At 40.0% G+C, this 21296-nt stretch overlaps 1 protein-coding gene across 29 annotated transcripts in view; it reads right to left on the reverse strand.

The window, feature by feature from the left end:
• MAP2 (microtubule associated protein 2) overlaps nt 1-21296 on the reverse strand; it is a 263479-nt gene that overhangs the window by 232867 nt on the left and 9316 nt on the right. The window contains exon 2 of one of the 29 annotated variants that reach the window (XM_084780792.1): nt 1524-1647. The exons of the other annotated variants lie outside the window; for them this stretch is intronic. The gene's annotated coding sequence lies outside the window, so the exon portion shown is untranslated. The remainder of the gene's footprint in view (nt 1-1523; nt 1648-21296) is intronic. 29 annotated transcript variants of the gene reach the window in all.

Here is a 21296-nt window from a genome sequence, read left to right on the forward strand (position 1 = left end):
TAATGAGAGACTGATGAGCCAGATGCAGTTATCATACCCAACTGCTACCAAAGCCCAGTAATCCTCAGGGTCGCACATATTTCTCCTCGCTAAAATGGGGGGGGGGCAGTTAATACTGCAGGGGGAAGCCTAACTTCATTTTAAAGAACCCTAGTCTCAAAGCGTGTGTCGTGGCAGGGTTTATGGGTAAGTAGTTCAGTTGTTTTGAGTCCGATTGTATGGCCTAGGATTATATCTTTCAGGGTTCCCATCCAGTGGATATTGTCTTACATGCTCAGCAGAGGGCATAAAGGGCAAATTTCAAACTTGTTAACTGATCTCAAAATACGTATCCCAAGAGCTCAGAATTTCTAAATTGTGGCTGCAAAATAATGGCTTAAAGTGTATAATAGTTTTAATATCTTCATATGATGTACAAGGCACCCCATTTTAATAAGGTACAATGAGGTAACTCTTACTAGAATGTGATTTGTTAAATTATTATAATAAATTTAAAAATCATAGAGCAATGTGCCTTTCCAATGAGCTATCATAGTCCTTAACCAAAAAGTAAGTATTTCTGTGCATTAAACACTTACAGGATATTTTATGATATATAGGGCAGTGAAAAATGTAATATATAAATCTTGTTCATTTTGACTTATAAAGGAGTATGTAACAAAAGCTAATAATAAAAAAAGTACGTATTCACATAATATTAAGTGATGCATTAAAAATATGTAGTATCATTTTTAGTGTAAGGATGACAAGCTCTATTTATATATTTTTTGCTAAAGAGAAAAGCAGAAGTGAAATATCTCTAGCACCTATTAGCTGATACTCAAAGGTTCACATGGTCTATGTGCCAAAAATCACTTCTTATTACATATTAGCAACACCTGGATTGTTTCCCGATAAACTCTGTCAGAAACACTTCCACATCCTTGGGTGATGATGCTTAGTGCTTTGCACTCCCATGTCAGTGTTCATGTGGCTTACTTTAAGCAATCTGCAACAAAACAGGTAAATGACTTAAAATGTCCCCCCCCCCACACACACACAAATAAGAATAGGAGATGACAGCAATAGCAGACGTTCACAAGCACACACAACAACAACAACATTTCTAGTCTTAAATCCAAACTATATCATTCTGAAATGTAAACACAAAGAATGTTAAATAAAAAAGCCATGATATATATATATATATATATATATATATATATATATATATATATATATATATGTCCATCTCCCTGAGAAATAACATCTTCCAGAAAGCACTGCTACTGTTAATTCAGACATCCTTTGGTAGCTACTAAAAGGCATTGAAATCTGTGCCAATACAATTAGGAGCCAGCCAATATACTCACTTAGAAGCGGATATTAACCATATAATACAGGATAAACATATTACAATCCACAGACGTAAAGAAGCTAAGTAGCAAGGAGGACCCTAGGGAGGCTGTTTAATTCTCATTCAGAGGAGCAAATAAAATAGACACTGGAAACTGCTGAAGAGAGGGGACAGGACAGGAGCCTACCATAGGGGTCCTCTGAAAGAGAAAGACCCCAACCACCAGGGGATCGAAGCAGAAGCTGAGTCTCACAGCCAAACTTTGGGCAGAGGGCAGAGAGTCTCATGGAAGAGTTCTGGAATAGAAGGACCTGGAGAGGACAGGAACACCACGAGAAAAGCAACAGAGCCAACAAATCTGGCCCCAAGGGGCCCAACAGAGACTGATGCACCAAACAATAACCATGCATTGAGAGGACCTAGACCCTGCTCAGATGTAGCCAACAGGTAGCTCCGTCTTCAGAGGGACCCTCTAGTAAGGGGAGCAGGGACTGTCCCTGCCACGGACTCTGTAGCCTGCTCATTGGTCACTTCTCCCTGGCGGGATGCCTTACCAGGCCACAGAGAAAGAGGACACAGGCAGTCCTGATGAGACTAGGCTGGAGTCACTTAATAGGGGAGAAGGGGCCCCCTCTCTGAGGACTAGGGGAGGTGCAGAGGGGGGAAGAGGGAGGGAGCGTGGAATAGGGAGGAGACAAAGAAGGGGGCTATGACTCAGATGTAATGTGAATAAATTTTTTAAAAAAGAAAAGAAACCAAGACTATTTATAAGACACACTTGCATATGATACCATTAATTCTAAAACACCTTAAAATGCACTTTCTAGAGATACTTACTAATGCTTCTAAAGCAATTTTAAGATGTTTATCATTATTTCTTGTAATGTGTTTCCCATATTCAATATTGGCTTTATGTTTATAATACAAATGGTACAATTTTGAGTTATAGAACTTTTAAAATAGAAAAATTAATACAATTAATACAATGCTGCTGCAACATGTTCAAAACTATCTTAATCATACCATTCACTAACCAAAAGTCTTGAGACTCCTGCATAGCATAAATGAACTGAAAGTGGGGTGAAGGCACCCCTTAATAACCTATTTTCTTATGCCATTCTTATGAACTATTTCTGCATTTCTGGGACAAGAAGGACATTTTCCCCTAAGTGTTCCTATTTTTCTTTAAGAAAATGTATGACTCTATTATTCTCTTTGTTAGAAATAAAAGGACATGTTCATCACGTGCTGTGCCAGTGAGGTCGGTGACACACTACAGGAGACTTCAAGCATTTACAACTTGGCAGGTGAATCTCTAGATGCCACTTGGTGCCGAGATGCTGACCTTGGGAGCTCCATATTCTAACAACCAGAAAGAGGTAGACATTCAACAAGATTATAGAGGAATCAGGGACAAGACTTACCCTCCCATTAATCTCTGAATGGTAGTGATGACCAATTATAGACTCATGTTCAGGTTCAGCACCCCCATAATCTCTCTAGTCCCCAAACTGTCCACAGTACCTGCAGCCAGCATACGGTTACTATATACTTCAAAAAGACAAGTCTTAGTAAAAATAGCAACATGCTCTAGAAGGTTTTTCTAGGTCCTACAATTCCAAGACCCCGTCTATGACTACCACGTTATTTTGGGGAAAGGTCTTTGCAGATTAATTAAGTAAAATGTCTTGAGATGAAGAGTTTGTTCTGAATCACCTGGATGGGGTCTTAAATTCCAAGAGTAAATATCCTCATAAGAGACATAGAAGAATGGATAAAGAAACTGTGGTACATATACACTATGGAATACTACTCAGCTATTAAAAACAAGGAATTCCCAAAATTTGTGGATAAATGGATTGAGCTAGAAATGATCATAATGAGTGAGTTAACCCAGAAGCAGAAAGACTCAAATGGTATATACTCACTTATATCTGCATATTAACCCAAGGGGCATGTCCCACGAAAGCCTTCACTTACCAGGAAACTGGGACAGAGGGAAGGACATCCTATTGGGACTCTAGATGAGAGAAGCATAGGAGAATGGCAAAGTAGAAGGATCCAGAGGGTCCTAGAACCCTACAAGTAGAACATTATGATAGGCAGATTTGGGCCCAGGGTTCCTGCTCAAACTAAGGCACCAGCCAAGGACAATACAGGTGGTAAACTTTAAACCCCTACCCAGATCTAGCCAATGGACAGAACACTCTCCACAGTAGAGTGGAGAGTGGGATATTACTTTCTCACATACTCTGGTGCCTCACCTTTGACCATGTCCCCTGGAGGGGGAGACCTGGTGGCACTCAGAGGAAGGACAGCAGGTTACCAAGAAGAGACTTGATACCCTATGAGCATATACAGGGGGAGGTAATCCCCCTCAGGAACAGTCATAGGGGAGGGGAATAAGGGGAAAATGGGAGGGAGGGAAGAATGGGAGGATACAAGGGATGGGATAACCATTGAGATGTAACAAAAATAAATTAATAAAAAAAAAAGAAAAGAAAAGAGACATAGGGGAGGTACAAGATGCGAAGATGTTGGTGTGAAAATAGGAAGAGCAAAGCCATGTATCACAAACTAAATGATCCCCACACCAGCAAAGGAGGAGGAGTAGAAGCATCCAGAGCTAAGATTTCTCAGACTTTCAGGAAGAACTACAGCCGGGGCAACACTTTGAATCGGGAAGGCTCGTCTGCAGAACTGTGAAAGGATTTTATTGTCCTAAGGTCCCTAGTTTGTAGTAATTTGTTACAGCAGCCACACAGATTTAATACAGCCAGGGAAGGCTCTTTAGCCCTGTATGTGGTTTAGGAATTTGGTTCTATTAATGACTGGGATGTAGTAAAAATGGGTATGATTAAGGATTCTGGTTTGGAAGACATACAAATAGTATGGTCACCAGCTGAAACTACTGAAATGGTCTTTTTATGGCTTTATTAGTTGCACATTTCCCAAGCTCTAGTGATTATGTGGGAAACATTTTATGTGTTCCATCCTTGTGGCTGTTGCCCTCGTATTTACACTGGATAGCTCTCTCTGGTCTGTCTTTCAGACCCAATGCCTCCTGAAATACTCTAAGGCGATGCCGCTGTATGATACAGATCTTTCTTTTACTGGTGTTATGCTGTATGGCAGGGGAAAGGCAGGCATCTGCTGCTGTGCTTGATGGCAGAGCGTCCGGAACTTAGGCTCACAACTGACTCTCCAAAAGAGCTTGCTGAAGGTTGGAGGTATGGAGGCAAGCTTGAGAGTTTATATCCTATATTTATCTATATTTGTATGTAGTTGATTCTCTCTCTCTCTCTTTCTCTCTCTCTCTCTCTCTCTCTTTCTGTGTGTGTGTGTGTGTGTGTGTGTGTGTGCGCGCGCGCGCGCTCGGGCAAGTGCGTGCACACCCTTGAAGGCCAGAAGAGATTGTGGGTCTCCTGGAGCTGGAGTTGCAGGTGGCTGTGAGCTCTGTGGATGGTGGGAAGGAAACACAGGTTCTCTGGAAGACCAGAAAGTGTTCCTAACCACTGAGCCATCTCTCCAGCCCTGAAAACTTAACACTGCTAACAGTTTCTTTTCCAGGAGATGACGATTCTTAGTTCATGGAATACACTTTGGGCACCATTATCCTTAAGATATAATTGTCGGTTATGAGCTGACCATTTCAAGGAGGGCTTTACCACTCTCTACTGACACTGCTCCTAGCCAGCTGTGCTCCTTTTTACTCCCTTCCAGGTTGGGACATAACTGGTTCTTACTTGAAAGGACTGAGAGTTCTGATATATCAAGCTCAGAGGATCAGTAAGAAACCTGAGTACCTAGCTTGAATAATCATCTGACCTGTAGTGGGTTGAAAAATCACCAAAGATATTTCTGAGAAACACAAGGCTGTGCTCTGGAATAGCAAGAGACTATGTCCCCTCAAACAGTCTAGGCTGAGTAGCTGCTCTGTCTTGCTTTGATGGTCTCCTGAATTTTTAGTAAGAACTTCTCACGGGAGTAAGGAAAATTGTTTTTGAAGGTGTTGCACGGCAAATGAGCTTTCTGTAGTTTTAAGTTATGAAAAAAAAAGCCATATTGTGATTTTTTTTAAAGTCTGAAAGTTAGTATTCTGAGGCCCAGAAGATTAAAAAAAAAAAGATCACAATGAGGAGGTTAAGAAGGCAAGGCTACAACACTTCAGATGGCGTTGGTATTTGCTATGAAAACGGCTTTGTTCTTATCATCAAATGTGAAGGTCTGTGAGTCAGTAAAAAGCCACATTTTTATGAGTAAGAAAATCCATGAACAGTTGGAAGGAGCTGAATATAAAGGGTCTCTTATTCCAGGCCACACAGTCTCACGCCCATGTAGAGCTTAGCTCTGGAGGAGAACTGCTGGCCTTGAGTTATTCACCTAAACATTATACCCAGAGAGAGCAAGCTATGGCCTGTGGCAAGCTGAAGCTTTGTGGGAAGGAGAGAACTGTTGGCCTATGGGCTCCAGACAGCCTGAAGGCACCTAGCGTAGTACACACTGTCTGTGGAAAGCCTGCCGTTGAAGTGCCACTGTCTGACCTTTGTAGCCTTGGAAAAGTAATATCTCAAATAGCTCTTTGTCGCTGGAGTCAAATGAGCCAATTAAATCTCATTAGAGGGCCAGTAGAGTAGCTTCAGAATCCGGAGGACTGAGTCTATTTAAAAACAACAAGGGCTGGAGAGATGATGGCTCAGGGCTTAAGAACATAGATTGCTCTTGTAGAGCAACCCAAGTTTGGTCCCATGGCACCCACTTCAGGTTGCTCACAGCTGCCTGTAACTCAGCTCTGAAAGAATCAGATGCCTTTGCTGTCCATAAGCACCTGCACTCATGTGCATACACACATGCACACACACACACACACACACACACACACACACACACACACACACACACGTAATTTAAAATAATTAAGAGAATCTAAAAAAGCAAAAGACAAATGGTAGGAGGGCTTGTCGTATGATCTGAGAAAATTAGAACATACTTGTTAAAATTTGGGGAGATTGGACAGTTGGAAACCCCTCTCCCTCCAGCCTGACTTAACAATGTGGCTCTAGATGCTCATGTCAACAACACAAGATTTTCCCCTGGCTCATTCATCTCTACATTAGTCAAAGAAATGATTTATAGTTTTTAAAAAAAAACAAAACCCAAAACTTTCCATCATTTAAAATCTAAAGTGTTTCATCTTTATCATTAAAACAACCAACATATCCAACATAATTTAATATGTCAACTCTTTTTAATAAAAGGAGTAAGATTGCTGAATATATAGAAATATATTCAAGCTATAGCTTCTTGTGAAAGGGATAAAATACACAATAAAATACTAAACACAGGTCAGAAGAGGGAAATACTCAAGGCAGACATCTAAAAACAACTATTGTCAAAGTGCTGATAAAAAAGAAAAAAAAAATCCCTGCAAGATTCTTAACTACTCTAACTGGTCAAGAACCACAGTGGAGTTTTCTTTTAAATTTTATGTTTATTACTCGATATGTAGAACTATTGGTAATAAACAGTAAGTTCTATATTAACAGTAGCACTTTTTTTCTAAAAACAGTAAAGATGTATAACAGATCGACTTTTAAAACCCCTAAATTTAACATCATGAGCTGAAATATTGATTTTCTTAATGGTACTCCCTAATCGGCAGAAAACAGGCACCTGGGCTTTCACTGTTTAAAAAAAAAAGTCCTTTGTTCACCTAGGTTATAGTAAGTTTATGGTCTGTAGAACAAAATAAAGGAACTTCTATATACGCCTGTTGTGTTTAAGTCCCATGTCATTAAAACATGCTGCCTAACACATCAAGGCAAATTGCTATTATGAGCAATTTTCTGGGAAGATGTGGGTGGTTGAACAGTCTGCTAATGCTTCTAATTGTTATTCGCGAGTGTAGTCCTGTTGGTGGAACATGATTTTCTTGATTGTATTTAATAAGCCATGACGGATAAGGTGTTACATAAAGCTGACACCTAACTCTCTCATCACAGATTATCTATGTGCCCAACAGGATCTTCGGTTCTGAATGGGTCTGGTCTTTTCCTTTCCCAAAAGAAACAAGAACATCAAAACCTCTGCCTTGCCTCCACTCACATACTTGCCTGTATGTTTTAAGTACGTTGTGCCTTCTTTGCTGGAAAACTCAACGTCTAGCCTTAAGATGCTAAGAAAACCCGAACCCTGAAACCACACGGCCAGTCTATTCTGAGCATCCAGAGTTGTGTAGAGTTACTTTCATGTGCTGTTCACTTTCCTCGTCATCTAACAGGAGAATTCTGCCATGGCTCTTATGGAGTCGAGTTTGACATACCTATCTTTTAAGTACATGGAGACAATAATTTTAGCTTCCTTAATTCCCATTAGAAATATCATATTGGGCAATGTTTTCAATTGCTTCTGTTTCGGGGCGGTTTGAAGCACCTCGGGCCTTCCAGCCTGATGAGGTGTTGGAGCCCCGATGCACTCATTGGTTCTAAACCAGAATGCACGTCATCAGGAAAAACTCATCTCCAGGAGCCTCAAACTAAACAGGGAAATTTTACTGATTAGAAAATCAGTAGAGAACAACAAAGCACCCCAACAAGAACTTTGTTCTCTTTGGCACAGAGAACTATCTCTCCATCACCCTGGCATCTGCGCACATACTTTCTAAAAGTGACAAATATTTTATAAGTATATTACTTTTTAAATTTTCAGATTTTTTTTAAAGTAACAGTTCTTTAAAATGTCTCATGACCAGAATCCTTTAATACAGAAACCAAGTGTCCTTCATGATTTCTCAAATAACATTTTGTTGAGAAGCGAACTAAATCTCAGTGATGACTCAATTTCAAAATAATTCATTATAATTGAATTCCCGCAAAGTGACTCACATATTCACCCCTGCAGTCACTATTACACTGATATTTGAATTCTATTTTGATTTTAACTTTCCCTTCAACAAATTATATAGAAGTAATTTTTGGATTTTGGTTCAGTGATCAACCTGGATTAAGTTAAAAATTTACTCCAATATCTCAGCCTGCCCATAAATACTAGTAAACTAGTATATTCAATTAGAATGTTTTTATAATTGACCTGAGAACCAGTTATATGTAATTGTTACACAAGATCTTTAAGTATAATGTACTTATTAGCATTAGAAGAAATGTTTAACTATGTAAGATTTAGTCATAAATTATTAATTTCCATTCATTGATACTAACATAATCAATCTTTGGGCAAAGATCAGAAATATTGAGCGACAGAGGCATGTAAATTCCAAATTCTCATTTTGTACAAAGATGAAGTTCAAGGTTCCACTTCTCTGAAGTAGTTTGAGGAAAACTTGTGGTGATCATCCAGGTATTAGAAATGGCTAATTGGTTTGGCGATTTATTCTCATTAAGCAAGGCAATGCAGACTTTAAATACACCACATCCCATTGGATTTTATGAAATGCTAGCATCACTCTAACATATGCAAAATACTTACCCAGTATACAAAATAAATGTTTATAATACATAACACTCAGAACTGGAAATGAAAGCGGCAAAGGCTCTCCCAGGAAAGTAGTGGCATTGGGCACAGGGGAGGGAGGCATAGGGAGGACAGAGAAGAAGGAAATAAATGAGAGCACAGTACGATGACCCAGATGAAGAAACATAGTGAACCTGCCATTTCCTATATGAAACTAAGATGATAATAACCATCACAGAACTAAGAAGATATAAAAGACAGACGATCACATCACATGATCTTCTGCTAGAAGAAGTTAGCTCAGCTGCCTCCCATTAGCAACTTATTTTTATTTTCCTACTAAGAGTGTGGAAACATTTTAGAACATATGTTGTTTTCATGTTTTATGAAAAGGCACTAAGTATTTATGCCTGACCTTGGAATCTCATTTTCATGAAAGCCCTTCACCTCACTCCCACAATAACGTAGGGTCAAGCCAAGGAAACAGGTAGGAGATAGTTTGCCCAGGTTTGTGTGTAATGATGGGGCAACTACTCTAAGACTGAATGGTGAAGAGACCTAGGGGTCAAGAAATGAAACTTAAAACATACTTGTTACACTGAACGAGTGGACTCACTCTAGCTCCGTATGAGATACGATGCGACAGGCAAATATCAACTTGAGCGAAGAACCCACTAGCAAAAGCTAAATAGAATGTGGACCCGTTTTGCTATTCCGTTCAAAAATATCATTTTATTGCACAGAATATGCCAGACACTCTGCTAGAAACCAGATTTACAAAAATGAATATGATAGTTCCTTCCTGCAAGAAGTATAAATATTCAGAGAGAGAATGCAAATATAAAAGCCGGTTTTGAAAGATGAAAGAAGTTAGTCAGAGGGTGAGGACTCGGCAGAAAAAGGAGGGAGCAAGTGGTTTCTGCAGATTCCAGTTGTTTGGTGTCTCTGAAGCCAGAAATATAGGTGGGGCACGGCTGAAAATAAGAGTGAGTAGATAGCATGCTTTCAGACTTGTGTGGCTAAATTTAATAAGCTATATTAATAACACTGAAGGAAGGATTTTTATGGGAAGAGATGTGGTTAGAAATGCAGTTTCTAGAAAACACTGGCCCATATGAGGGTTGGATCTAATAGGGAAAGACTGGAGGCATGAAAACCAAATATTGCATTTTTTAGATGAAAGGTTCAGGAAAAAAAAAATTCAGTGAGAGTAAAAATGAAAAGGGGGTGGAAATGGAAAGATATATATTTAGGAAATACATATTTAGAAGCCTGTGATAACTTTTGGGTTCTTTCTTGGAACGGTTCCAGTGCATAAGACGGGGACTGAAAGAAGGCTGGAGCCTGGTGGCTGCTGAAATGAGGTTCAGATGGTCACGGTGAGTTTGACTGTCGAGGCTATCCCCAGACAGGCGTGCAGGCACCTGCCAGGTGCAGCCTGACTTTCAGGGACTGCTGCAGACTAGGACGGAGGTGAAAAGGATATGCTTGTCAGTGCTCTGACAGTGCAAATGATCCACCACCGTGCGAGGGGCCATACCAAACCTTCTCTTAGTTCATTCAGTTCAGGAACCGAGTTCCAGTCCTGACCCACTTGAATACGCTGGCTCGACGATGTCACAAGCGTACAAAAGACAAAACCGGCGATCAAGATTTCACAGCAACCTGTGTGAGGTTCCCCATACCTTAAAGGTTTTCTACTTCTTCAATTTAATAGTTTGTGGGTTTTTTAAAAAAAAAACTGTTATAAATAAATGTTTTACAGTTCCTTTCCACTGACGTTTCATTCTATCATTTCTGAACCACCATCTGATTGACAGTAAGTATCAAGATGGAATGCGTACAGCCACAAGAACACACACACCATTTTGGCTTAGGTACAGCCTTAGTTAGGCCTGTTAAAGCCTTATAACACACTCAAACTTGAGCACAAATGTAACAGAAACAAAGCGATTCATGAAAATCCTTAGGTTTGAAAGATTTCGCGGGTTTTCCTATTGTGGCTAATATAAAAGCCCTGACTATGTTTATAATCCTACTCTTCGGTCTCCCTGTGGCGCGCTACTTACTAAGAGGCCTCTGTTTCAGTTCATAAGACCCCACGGGTTGAAAGGCCCCTCGCGCTACTAGCACTGTCGGTCCAGTCACAGTCCGGCTTCTGTGCTGACGCAGTGGTGGGGTGCCGGGGTTCCATGCGCACTTATCACGTGATTTGGATCCAGGCCCAGCAGAATCGAAGGCCTGTCTCCTGATGAATTCCGTTTCCCAGCACCCTAGACAATCCGTGGGTTGTGTCCACTCGGTTCCTTACAAATCACTTCCCTCTCAGCTTTTCACTTCATCGTTGCTGACTTCTCCACAGTAGGGAACGTCCCGGAATTCTTGTCTCACTCTGACTGCAATGGATATTGTCTGAAAGGCATACAGCTCTCATTATGCCCCCTTGATAATTTACATTTTAATTATAGCTCCAAACAGCTGCCCTCTGCTGTGAAAAGCTGCACAGTGATTCTTTAAGCCGTGCCTCCTTCCCCAGAGCGCCATAGCCTCCAAGGATAGAGCAAGGGAAAGGGCATTCTCAGGGGATCTCAAAGGACTTTTGTACATGTATCATCTGCTGGCAACACCAAACCCAAGGGGTCCCGGAGAAATGTTTTTTTTTTTTTTTCATAGTAAATCTGATGAATTGTTTTAATTTTGCTACACAATTAAATATAATGTGATCATACAGACTAGTGGGTAAAAACATTTCACCTGTTGCCTCTTGATATGATTACTTTAACAATACAGTAGCTAGCCAAAAGACAATCACAATTGATAAAGGGTATAGGCTTGGGTTTCTCCCCAAAGCCTAGCCTCAACTTTGTTTTTTTTCCAACAGCTTTGATTACTTATCTGCTTATGTGAATCTCTGTGTTTAAAAAAATATCATGTTTTAACACATAGTCAACACACAAATGGTCATTTTTAACTCATAACCATATCATGATTGTGGCCCTTTCTTAATTAAGGGTTATCATATGTACATTTCTTTTTCCAGTCATTTTTATATATTCCGTTTTGTTTGTTTTTTTACTAGACAGGGTCTCATATATGGCAGACTTGCCTTGAACTTGTCAGGCAGCTAAGGATGACCTGACCCATAGCCTTCTGACCTTTCGGCCTCTACCTCCAGAATGGTGTCTCAAATACCTTTAATCAGGTAAGCTAGTGAGGAGGGATTTACTGACAGCCCTTTAGTTACCAGCAGGGTAAGAGGTATCTGCCTTCCTTCACTGGACAAGATCCCAGATGGAAAGGAAGCAACCTAATTTTGTTCTTTATATTGCTAATATGGCACATCACAGTAGGGGGGGCCCTCTAATTGGTTTTTAATAAACATCTGCTGAATATAAATCGACCGTCTCAATGAATAGATTTGTTTCCTCTTAAAGGTTCCTCCTCGGCCTAACCATCCTCTCTGACATTTGGCTTTCCCTAATGAACAAGCTTGCTTGTCCAGCATTTTAACCACTACAGACTTGGCAGAGCAGACAGCTAGCGAGAGGATGACCCGATCTGCACAAATGTTGAATTACTCTGTTTCCTTTCATTTAATCACAGAACAGGAAGCTGTCCCGGAGGTAATAAAGCCTAGTCCCTCATCCCCTAAATGAGGAGCTAGAAGGCCAGAAAGTCAAATAACGTTCTTAAGGTCTCAGAGAGAAGGCGTAGATAATTACATGCTTCCTATGTTTTTCGAAGGCAAATCTGGGTGTTCTATTTTTCAAAATGGATGCTTTTAAAAATGACAATTAGTCTTGCAATCTCTGAACTTTACCACTTGAAAAAGAAGGAAGCACTTCTGGTTTTGATATAAGGATTAAAATTTTTTTCCTAAACAAATTGTTCTAAAACTATTCATAAGTTTATTTAAAATATTTACTGTGAACTTCCTTCATCCACCATTTTCCTGGCAGTAAGGAAGGAATCATTGCAAATAGGTGAAAACAAAATGTTATTGCAAGTATTATACAAGCAAAAAATGCAAATTATACTTTCACAAAGTGACATATTATCTACTTGGATGTATGTGTTGAATGTGATGGATATGTTATTTCCTACAGTTTTGATAGGACCTAGAACTTAAAAATGCTAAGCCTGTCAACTTTCCAGTGGAGTAGAGTATTTTGCTTATGGTTCCTCTCAGTTCCTGATAACACATAATTTTTTTTCTAAAAGATAACTCAAGTTCATCTTCCCGATACTTCATTTATAAATATATGCAAACAAGTTTCCATTTTGTGAAATGAAAACACACACATACACACACACACACAAGTCAAGTTATTCAAAGTAATATCAACATGAATAAATATAGATCTTAATTATATATGGTTGTGGACTTAACTGATCAAACATGTAGTCTTATAAATGACCGATAAATAGAACAACAATGTGAGCTCATAGAAACAATGCTAGGAAGGGAAACTAGAATGGCGTGAAGTGATCCCCTTTCTAATTTGCATTTCTAACTCTGAAACCTTGGAAATGCAGACACTTGACAGACATTCAATGATAAGTCTTCATGACATTTGTGCATGACTTAAAATGTCTTAACTTTTAAAGTTTATTAATGTAATTAGTATCAGAATAAAAATTATTTACCTTTGTTCAATAAACTTATTTGACTTAACAAAATTAGCATGCATCTACTCCCGTAGTTGGCACTTCTGAGGTATAAATACTCAACACTGACTCTCCTATCACCCCTCAAAACCGCAACACATCCTAACTGGCTGCAACTACCACGTTGTCCACTACATCTATGAAATGTATTCCACGCACATAACTTTAATTTTATATCACCTGACAACATCTCCTTACCTGCACACCACCCACTTCATTTTCTGGTGTTTACTATTAATTCTATTACATGCCTATCTGTCTTTCCTCACATTCTTCTCTCCCTCCTTCCCTTGTTTCTTCCTTCTTTCTTCCCTCCCTCCCTTCCTTCCTTCCTTCCTTCCTTCCTTTCTTTCTCATGATCTTAAATAGAACTGGCCTGGTTGAAAGGTTGTAGGATGGCCTCAAAATTTAGATCCTTCTGGTTTACCTCTTGAGTGCTGGGATTACAGGTCTATGCCAACATGCCTAGTTTTATGCAGTGCAGGACGTCATGCATGGTAGGCAAATACTCCACCAACTGAGCTACAGCCCCAGCACCCCACTCTATTTCAATGATTCTGATTTTGTTTTAATATCCTACATATGAATGAAATTACATAACAACTGTGCTTCTGAGACAAGCATTTTTTAAAAAACTCTAAAATGAAATCCTTATAATAACTATTATAGACGTTTCCAAAAGAACTTTTTTTTTGTTCAATTCTATTATTGGATTATAATATGAACAGTTATATAACAGAGGTATCCCAAATTTGAAATGCGGTTTCTGCGTTAAACACATCATGCATTTTGATATACATACACTTAGATTTGTGAGAGTGAGATATAACAAGAAAGCTGACGGCCAGGAGTCACTCCATCTTGAGGACTCTTGACACGACTCCAGAGCAGCATGAGTACGTTCTGCTCTGCAGAAGCTTACAGCTCTCTGCTGACCAGAAGTACTTTCCAGATGGGCCTGGCCCACAGCTCTAAGCTTAGTGCTGAGTGTGGATATGCTTCCTTCTCTTCATGCCTGAGATCTTCAGAGGAAGATAATTAAAATGCAATTGCAGGGATTTTCCCAGTTATGTGTCTAGAAAAATGCTAAATAAAATCATTGGCTAACTACATGATAAGCCATATTTTTATCACAGGAAGTAAAGTCATGGTTATTTAATTTGTTCAAAATATCTGGTGGCAGTCTTTATGTCTTTGAGATGTCTTTTGATATATTAAAAAAAAAAAAGCCCCATAGCATATAACCTATAACCTATTTCTTAAACCAAAAAGTAATTCGTTAATAGAAAAGTGAATGTTAAATATGTAGGTTCTAATTCTATATCTATTTATAGATTCAGTCCACAGATACCTGATCCCTCTGTCTCTGTCTCTGTCTGTGTATATCTCTGTCTCTCTCTATGTGTCTCTGCCTCTCTCTGTGTCTCTGTCTCTCTCTCCCTCTCTCTCCCTCTCTCTGTCTCTCTGTCTCTCTCTCTCTCTCCCTCTCTCTGTCTCTCTCTCTGTCTCTCTGTCTCTCTGTCTCTCTCTCTCTGTCTCTCTCTGTCTCTCTCTGTCTCTCTCTGTCTCTCTCTCTCTCTCTCTCTCTCTCTCTCTCTCTCACACACACACACACACACACACACCTCGTCCTTATTTTAGCCATGAAATCCCTCTGATGGAATGAAATGTCATCATCATGCATCATGGTTAACAGGACTTTAAAGCCTTTTCTTCTAATATCTGCCTTTGTAGATTTTGCTCCAATATCATGGCACCAGTCTGTGGCTGTCCACGGACAATGTGACGTTTCTTATCCTGATCAGTTCTGACCATGCCGGTGGCCATCATATTGTATAAGTTTCACTGTGTTTAAAAGTCATTATATTTTTTACTTCTCTTTGACTCTAAACCATAAGAATAATGGAGAAAACCAATCAACCTCATATACAGCTGCTGACCAAGCAGAGTAAACTACTGTCAATCTTAATTCCAGGGACACCATAATTTACCTTTATCTTTCATGACATATTTTTTCCTATTTTCTCCAACCTTTAAAAAAGAACTTTGTCATTTTTCTTGTCATACTCCTTGATTCTATTGTTACTTGTGTCTAAGAATCATCATCAAGTCTTGTACACTTGGCGCCATGATCTTTCAGGTAATGTCATGAGAAGCATGTCTTGTCTTACAGTTGACTCATTTCTAGAAGTAACAATTGACCTATTTATTTAATGAGATCATTAGAAAGGAAATTACTCTTTAAAAATTTAAGATTAAAAACTTAGAAATCAGGAAAAATTAATAGTAGTTAGTCCCTTTGATTTGTTTCTTTATAGCTTGTGATTTATTTAAAAATACATGCACCGGACATGCATATGACGTAACTCCAAGAAGCACCTATAGTATTCAGTGACTTTATTTCCACATGGCTCCTATACCACTGGCTTTTCCAGGGATAGCTTTCTCCATCCCATCTCTGTCAGCATCTCACACCTGCAGTCATTCATACCGAAAGTCTCTATATTACTTCTGAAAATTTCTAAAATGTTGAAAAGCCCTTAGTCTCCTACTCTCAATAGGGTTGTTCCTCTAGATCACACAATACTAGAACAGTGATTCTCAACCCGTGGGTCGTGACCTCCTTGGCAAATTGCATCTTCAGAATTATTTACATTACGACTTATAACAGTAGCAAGATTACAGTTATAAAGTAGCAACGGCATAATATTACTGTTGGGGTCACCACAGCGTGAGGAGCTGTGTTAAAGGGTCGCGGCACACCACACCCTTCACGTCATTCTCAGGGTCACCTGCCCTGATGACTGTCATAAAAGCAAAGCTCCGGTAGCCACTCTGTAAGGAGCTACAGACCGCAAACCACATACCCTTGGCTCCATGCCCCCCAAAAAACATTCCACCTAGTGTGCTTTGTTCATTGCACCTGAGCGCCTTTGCTTTCAACATTGTCCCAGCGGGTTCTCTCCCAAGTCAGGTTCTTCAGGTCCCACGCCCGCCTGCTGCTTCCCTCCTGAAGCCTTTCACTCCTGTACGTGGGATGAATTTCACTTCTGAATTTGCATACTGCTTAATTTATATCGTCATTCAGAACCTTAACACTCATTTTTGGTCTCCACATTGTTAGCACCAACAGGAGAAGAATGGTTTGCATCTTTAATATTCTCTGAAAGAAGCACAGCTTGAACAACGGAAGCTCATTATTCTCTTGTTTCATCTCACGTTCCTTTCGCCAATCCTTTGGCATAACATTTCGCTTTTTATTTGGTATTTAGTAATAGTGTCGTATTGGGCAGCCCATTAGGTGAATGAAATCCTAAGAACACTATTCACAATTTAATATACAATTGAATTCTTGGTCCATTTGTTACTACTATGCCACTATTTGAATAACTGCAGCTAGGAGACATAGATGGATGTAGATAATGCCTCCACACTGAGGTAGTTTATTTCATAATGTAAGCCTTAAAATAATGGAAGTCTGGGAAAGAAGTTCCAAGAAAAGTTAAGCATAGTTTTATATTTCATTGTAGAATAAAAATACTGATTGAAGCGAAGTTGAATTTGTTTTGATAAGAATACAGTGACATCATCTTTTCATTATGACTAATGATACTTTTAAACATTTCCTTCTAATATGTGACTTGTTTTGTGCATTTTCCTACAATTTTATGGGCATGGTTCCACGTGCTGTACCTCTCTAGCTGTCCCTGGACAATAGCAGTTTTGTTTCAAATCAGATCTGCCCATGCCTAAGGGCCATCACTCAATATTTTATCTATGTTTTGACATAATTATACAAAGAAAAAATTGAGTAAATGGTTTATTTTCTAATAAGAATAAGCTGAGAGAAATAAAACAGCTTCCAACAATGCCAAAGGTATAAGTGATAAAATATCTAGTACATTGTTTAATGTTAAATTCAAAAAAGCATTGCATCGAGAGCACAAGAAACCAAAAAAGTACACCAAATGCTTTAGTGTGTGTGTGTGTGTGTGTGTGTGTGTGTGTGTGTGTGTACGTGTGTAGAAAGCATACTGATATTAATTGCACAGATGATGCAAGGTAATCATAAATGACACCAGCTCACCAGATTTCTCAGGCCATTTTCAGCACCGCTTCTAAGAAGCAAACTGTATCTCTCAGTTAGTTGCACTGTTTGTGCTCTGTAGCTTATTCCTTGGTACAACATAGAAGGGTACTCACTAATTACCATTATGTTGAGAAAGAATTGTTTTTTCTCTATTTCTCTCAAATATAGATTTGTAATGTTCCACCTAAAGACCTTTGAAAAACTTGGTGTGGGTACAAAAAAGGCTATAAGTCTGCATGTAATCTCAAACAGAAAAAGAACACAGTTTACATTGAATTCATTCATAGACCAGGTCACTACGGCCATCCCCACCACTGGTTTCTGATTTTCAAACTAATTTCTCTTTTGTGATTTAACACATTAGTGAATAAGATAATGATCTTTCTACAGGGATTTAGAACATTGTAATTAAATCTCTGAAAGCTGTGAAAGATTTTCAAACGTAATCTGCTTTTTACAGCACCAAAAGCTTCATCGCTGCAAGTCAAATACAAACCAAACTGTGGCCAGGGTTACTCAGGAGGTCTGGCATCGGCCTTCTGCTTTAATCTCCTGTTTCACTAGATACCCAGGTTCATCAGACTCCAGTGCCACTGTTCCCTGTTCCTCAGCTCTGGCAAGCTTCTGTCTGGGTTGATGCTCTGCTTGAATGCTCACCCACTTCCATAGCTTTGTGTTTATTACTATTATTACTATTGTCTATAGAGGCAGTGCATCCACTGAAACTGAACTCCATATATATATATGGAGCTTGTAGTATTTATCTGTGTCTAAAGTATGCATTCATTTTTTATTTATTTTCTAGCTTCTGTGTCCTGCTGTTAAAGCATTGTCTCTTTGAGGCAGGAATTTGTACAGCTTCTCTTGAAACTCTTCATATCCAGAAAAGTACCTGCTGTACCTTTAGGACCTAAAACCCTCATTTACTAAATAAATGTCCATGTGTTATAAGAATAGTTTGAGCCACACTAGCTTTATAGTCATGAGACAAAGAAACAGTGAGTCCTCTACAGGTCAGAGTATGGTTTACTAAAATGTACTCAATCTTTACTCGTCAATAATTTTAAGTTTCACACTCTGAAAATACGTTGAATGCAAGAGGAAGCGCAGAGGATAGTTTATTGCACAAGAGTTGCTTCTTCAGGCTTTGTTTGCTGGTGTGCTGTAAATGGCTTTAACTGAAGACATGTCTGAGAAAACATGCACGGTGCCGGGGCAGTGGTAGCACACGCCTTTAATCCCAGCACTTGGGAGAGAGAGGCTGGCAGATCTCTGTGAGTTCGAGGCCAGCCTGGTCTACAAGGAGAGTTCCAGGACAGCCAAGGCTACACAGAGAAATCATGGAGAGAGAGAGAGAGAGAGAGAGAGAGAGAGAGAGAGAGAGAGAGAGGAGGGAGGGAGGGAGGGAGGGAGGGAGGGAGAGAGAGAGAGAGAGAGAGAGAGAGAGAGAGAGAGAGAGAGAGAATATGCATAGAATCATCCATATACAAGTAAAAACCTGGAAGGAATACTACCCAGTCTTCTCAGTGATAAAAGAGGCATTCCAACTCTGATGGGCAATTACATATGTTCCTCTAGAGGATCAGAGCACACGTTGCATGGCACGCTACCAGAAGGTGACATTCGAATCCTTTCACTCCCCCGAGAGTGCTAGAGTTTCGGTTTTCAGCAGCAGAGACTATGTTTCTCTTTAAATATTTAAGCACGGTTTCTCCTTCGTTTCTTTCCTCCAAGATGCTCTTCATGCCTTTCAAATATTTGTCAACTGAACACTCTACAATGCCTAAGCAGCGTGGGTGCAGGTGTAGTGCTACTGAACACAGTAACCATGGCAACACCTAATTCTCATTTAATTTGCCATTTTCCTTAGAAGAAGCAAAAACACAAGGAGGATGGAGCACTGTAGGCAGAGAAACAGGAAGGCGCGCAGGAGTGGGAAGGTAAGTGGGAACTGGGCACAGACAGCAGCCTGCAGGCTTTCCATTTCACTTCCTTTAACTAAAAATGCCAAGGCAGGTGGGGGGGCGGTAGGCGGGGGAAACACAGAAATTATTTTTGAGGAATATTTTTATGGTGCTGCATATCATAAAAAAAATTCAACCTGGCTATTTTTGTTGGACTCTCTTTATACAGAGGACCGAGTTTAAATACAATCCCAGTCAACCGGAAGGCTTTGGTGACGGTAAGTCAAGGTGAGAGTTAAAGTCATTGACTATCCAAGTCCCCTGAGTCTGGGCATTCCTCCCCAGAGGCTAAGCTCCTCCCTTGTGAGAGCCAAGCCACAGGAATGGCCCTGGAGCAGGAGTCTCGAAGCGTTTCCTGGATCAGATTTAGTCTCCTGGCCAAGTTGGCACACAGCTAGTTGGAATGGCCCTAAAATTCCAAGTCCCTCCCACTTTTATATCCATGTGCAACTCAACTGAGTCACAAGATTGGGCAGGTACAACTGCCACCTTCCTCCACCCTTAGATCAGAAAAACAGAAATGTAAGTAGGGTCTAGGGACACAGGGCCTGAGTGAGATGCGGCCTCCACGGCACCCCTTTAAAAACGCCTGAGTCTGGCCCCAAATTACAGAGCCTCAAACCTGGTTTCACTCTAACTACTGTAGGAAAGTCACTCATGGGCTGCCTGCCTTAGCCGGCTTACAGACACATCTTTTCTCCATCACTTACCTTTAAACTCATCAATAACTAGTAAAATGTTAGTAGCGGTCACTCCTTTTGTGGTAGAACAGAGGCACAAAAGAATAACTTTAGTAATAGGCAATTTTTTTGTTTCAACTTAAATCATGTACTTCTAAACTGGAGCTCATGTATCTTCTCACGTAGCCCAGGCTAGCCTCAACTAGTTACATTGTAAAGTGACTTGCACCTCTGCACAAAAGAATAGCTTTAGTAATATACACCACAACTAGCTAGTGCTCTGCTGGAACTCTGACTCCCGCCTTCATGCACGGAAGGCCAGCCCTTCAGCACCTGAACTGCATCCCTAGGCAGATTCCAACAACTGAAAGCATTCTATGGAATGAGATGGTGTTTCCAGGCACATCAGCACACAATCCTTCTAAGCCAGTGAATCCTCAAGGTTACAATGTACTGTACTGTTATTTAAAATAGGAAGAAAAGAGCAAAGGTTGTTTTCAAATCAGGTAACTCATTTTTAGTGGCACATTTCTTTTTAACAAGAGTCTTATAAACCCCCTGTGTTATTCTCTGTAAGATCCACATGAGTCTCTGCAACCAGAATGTACTGTATTGTACAAAGCTTTCAAAGCTTCCAATTTGGGCACAAACCACACTCATTTAATGTCTTCCCACTCAAAAGGAAAAAGGAATGAGTTGACAAAAGGAAGAAATCAACAACAACAAACTTCCAGGTTGCACCTAAGGCCACTCTCTTCCCAGACTGTAATGCTCAGCCTACACTTTCTGAATGAAGGCAACTTTAGCCTGAGTTGCAATGTCCCCAGCTGGTTTAAACGGTCATAGCAGAGTTGGATGGACTTTGTTGTTTCACTAGAGCCTGAATCATCTTCTAGTAGTTTCAGTACTTAACGCTTTCTGAGCAGCAAAATTCCTAAAGTCCCTCCTGCCCTCACTCCTGCCATTTAAAGCAATGCCAAATGCGCTCTCTGGGCAAGAGTGTCACCTGAACCTTTCAAGAGGTAAGCCCAAGGAGCAAGTTGTTTTAACTTAGACGACCTCCACCAGCAGAGAAAACCCTTTGCCTC

Source organism: Acomys minous (assembly GCF_964271855.1).
Source record: "Acomys minous genome assembly, chromosome: 4".
Classification (NCBI taxonomy): Eukaryota; Metazoa; Chordata; class Mammalia; order Rodentia; family Muridae; genus Acomys; species Acomys minous.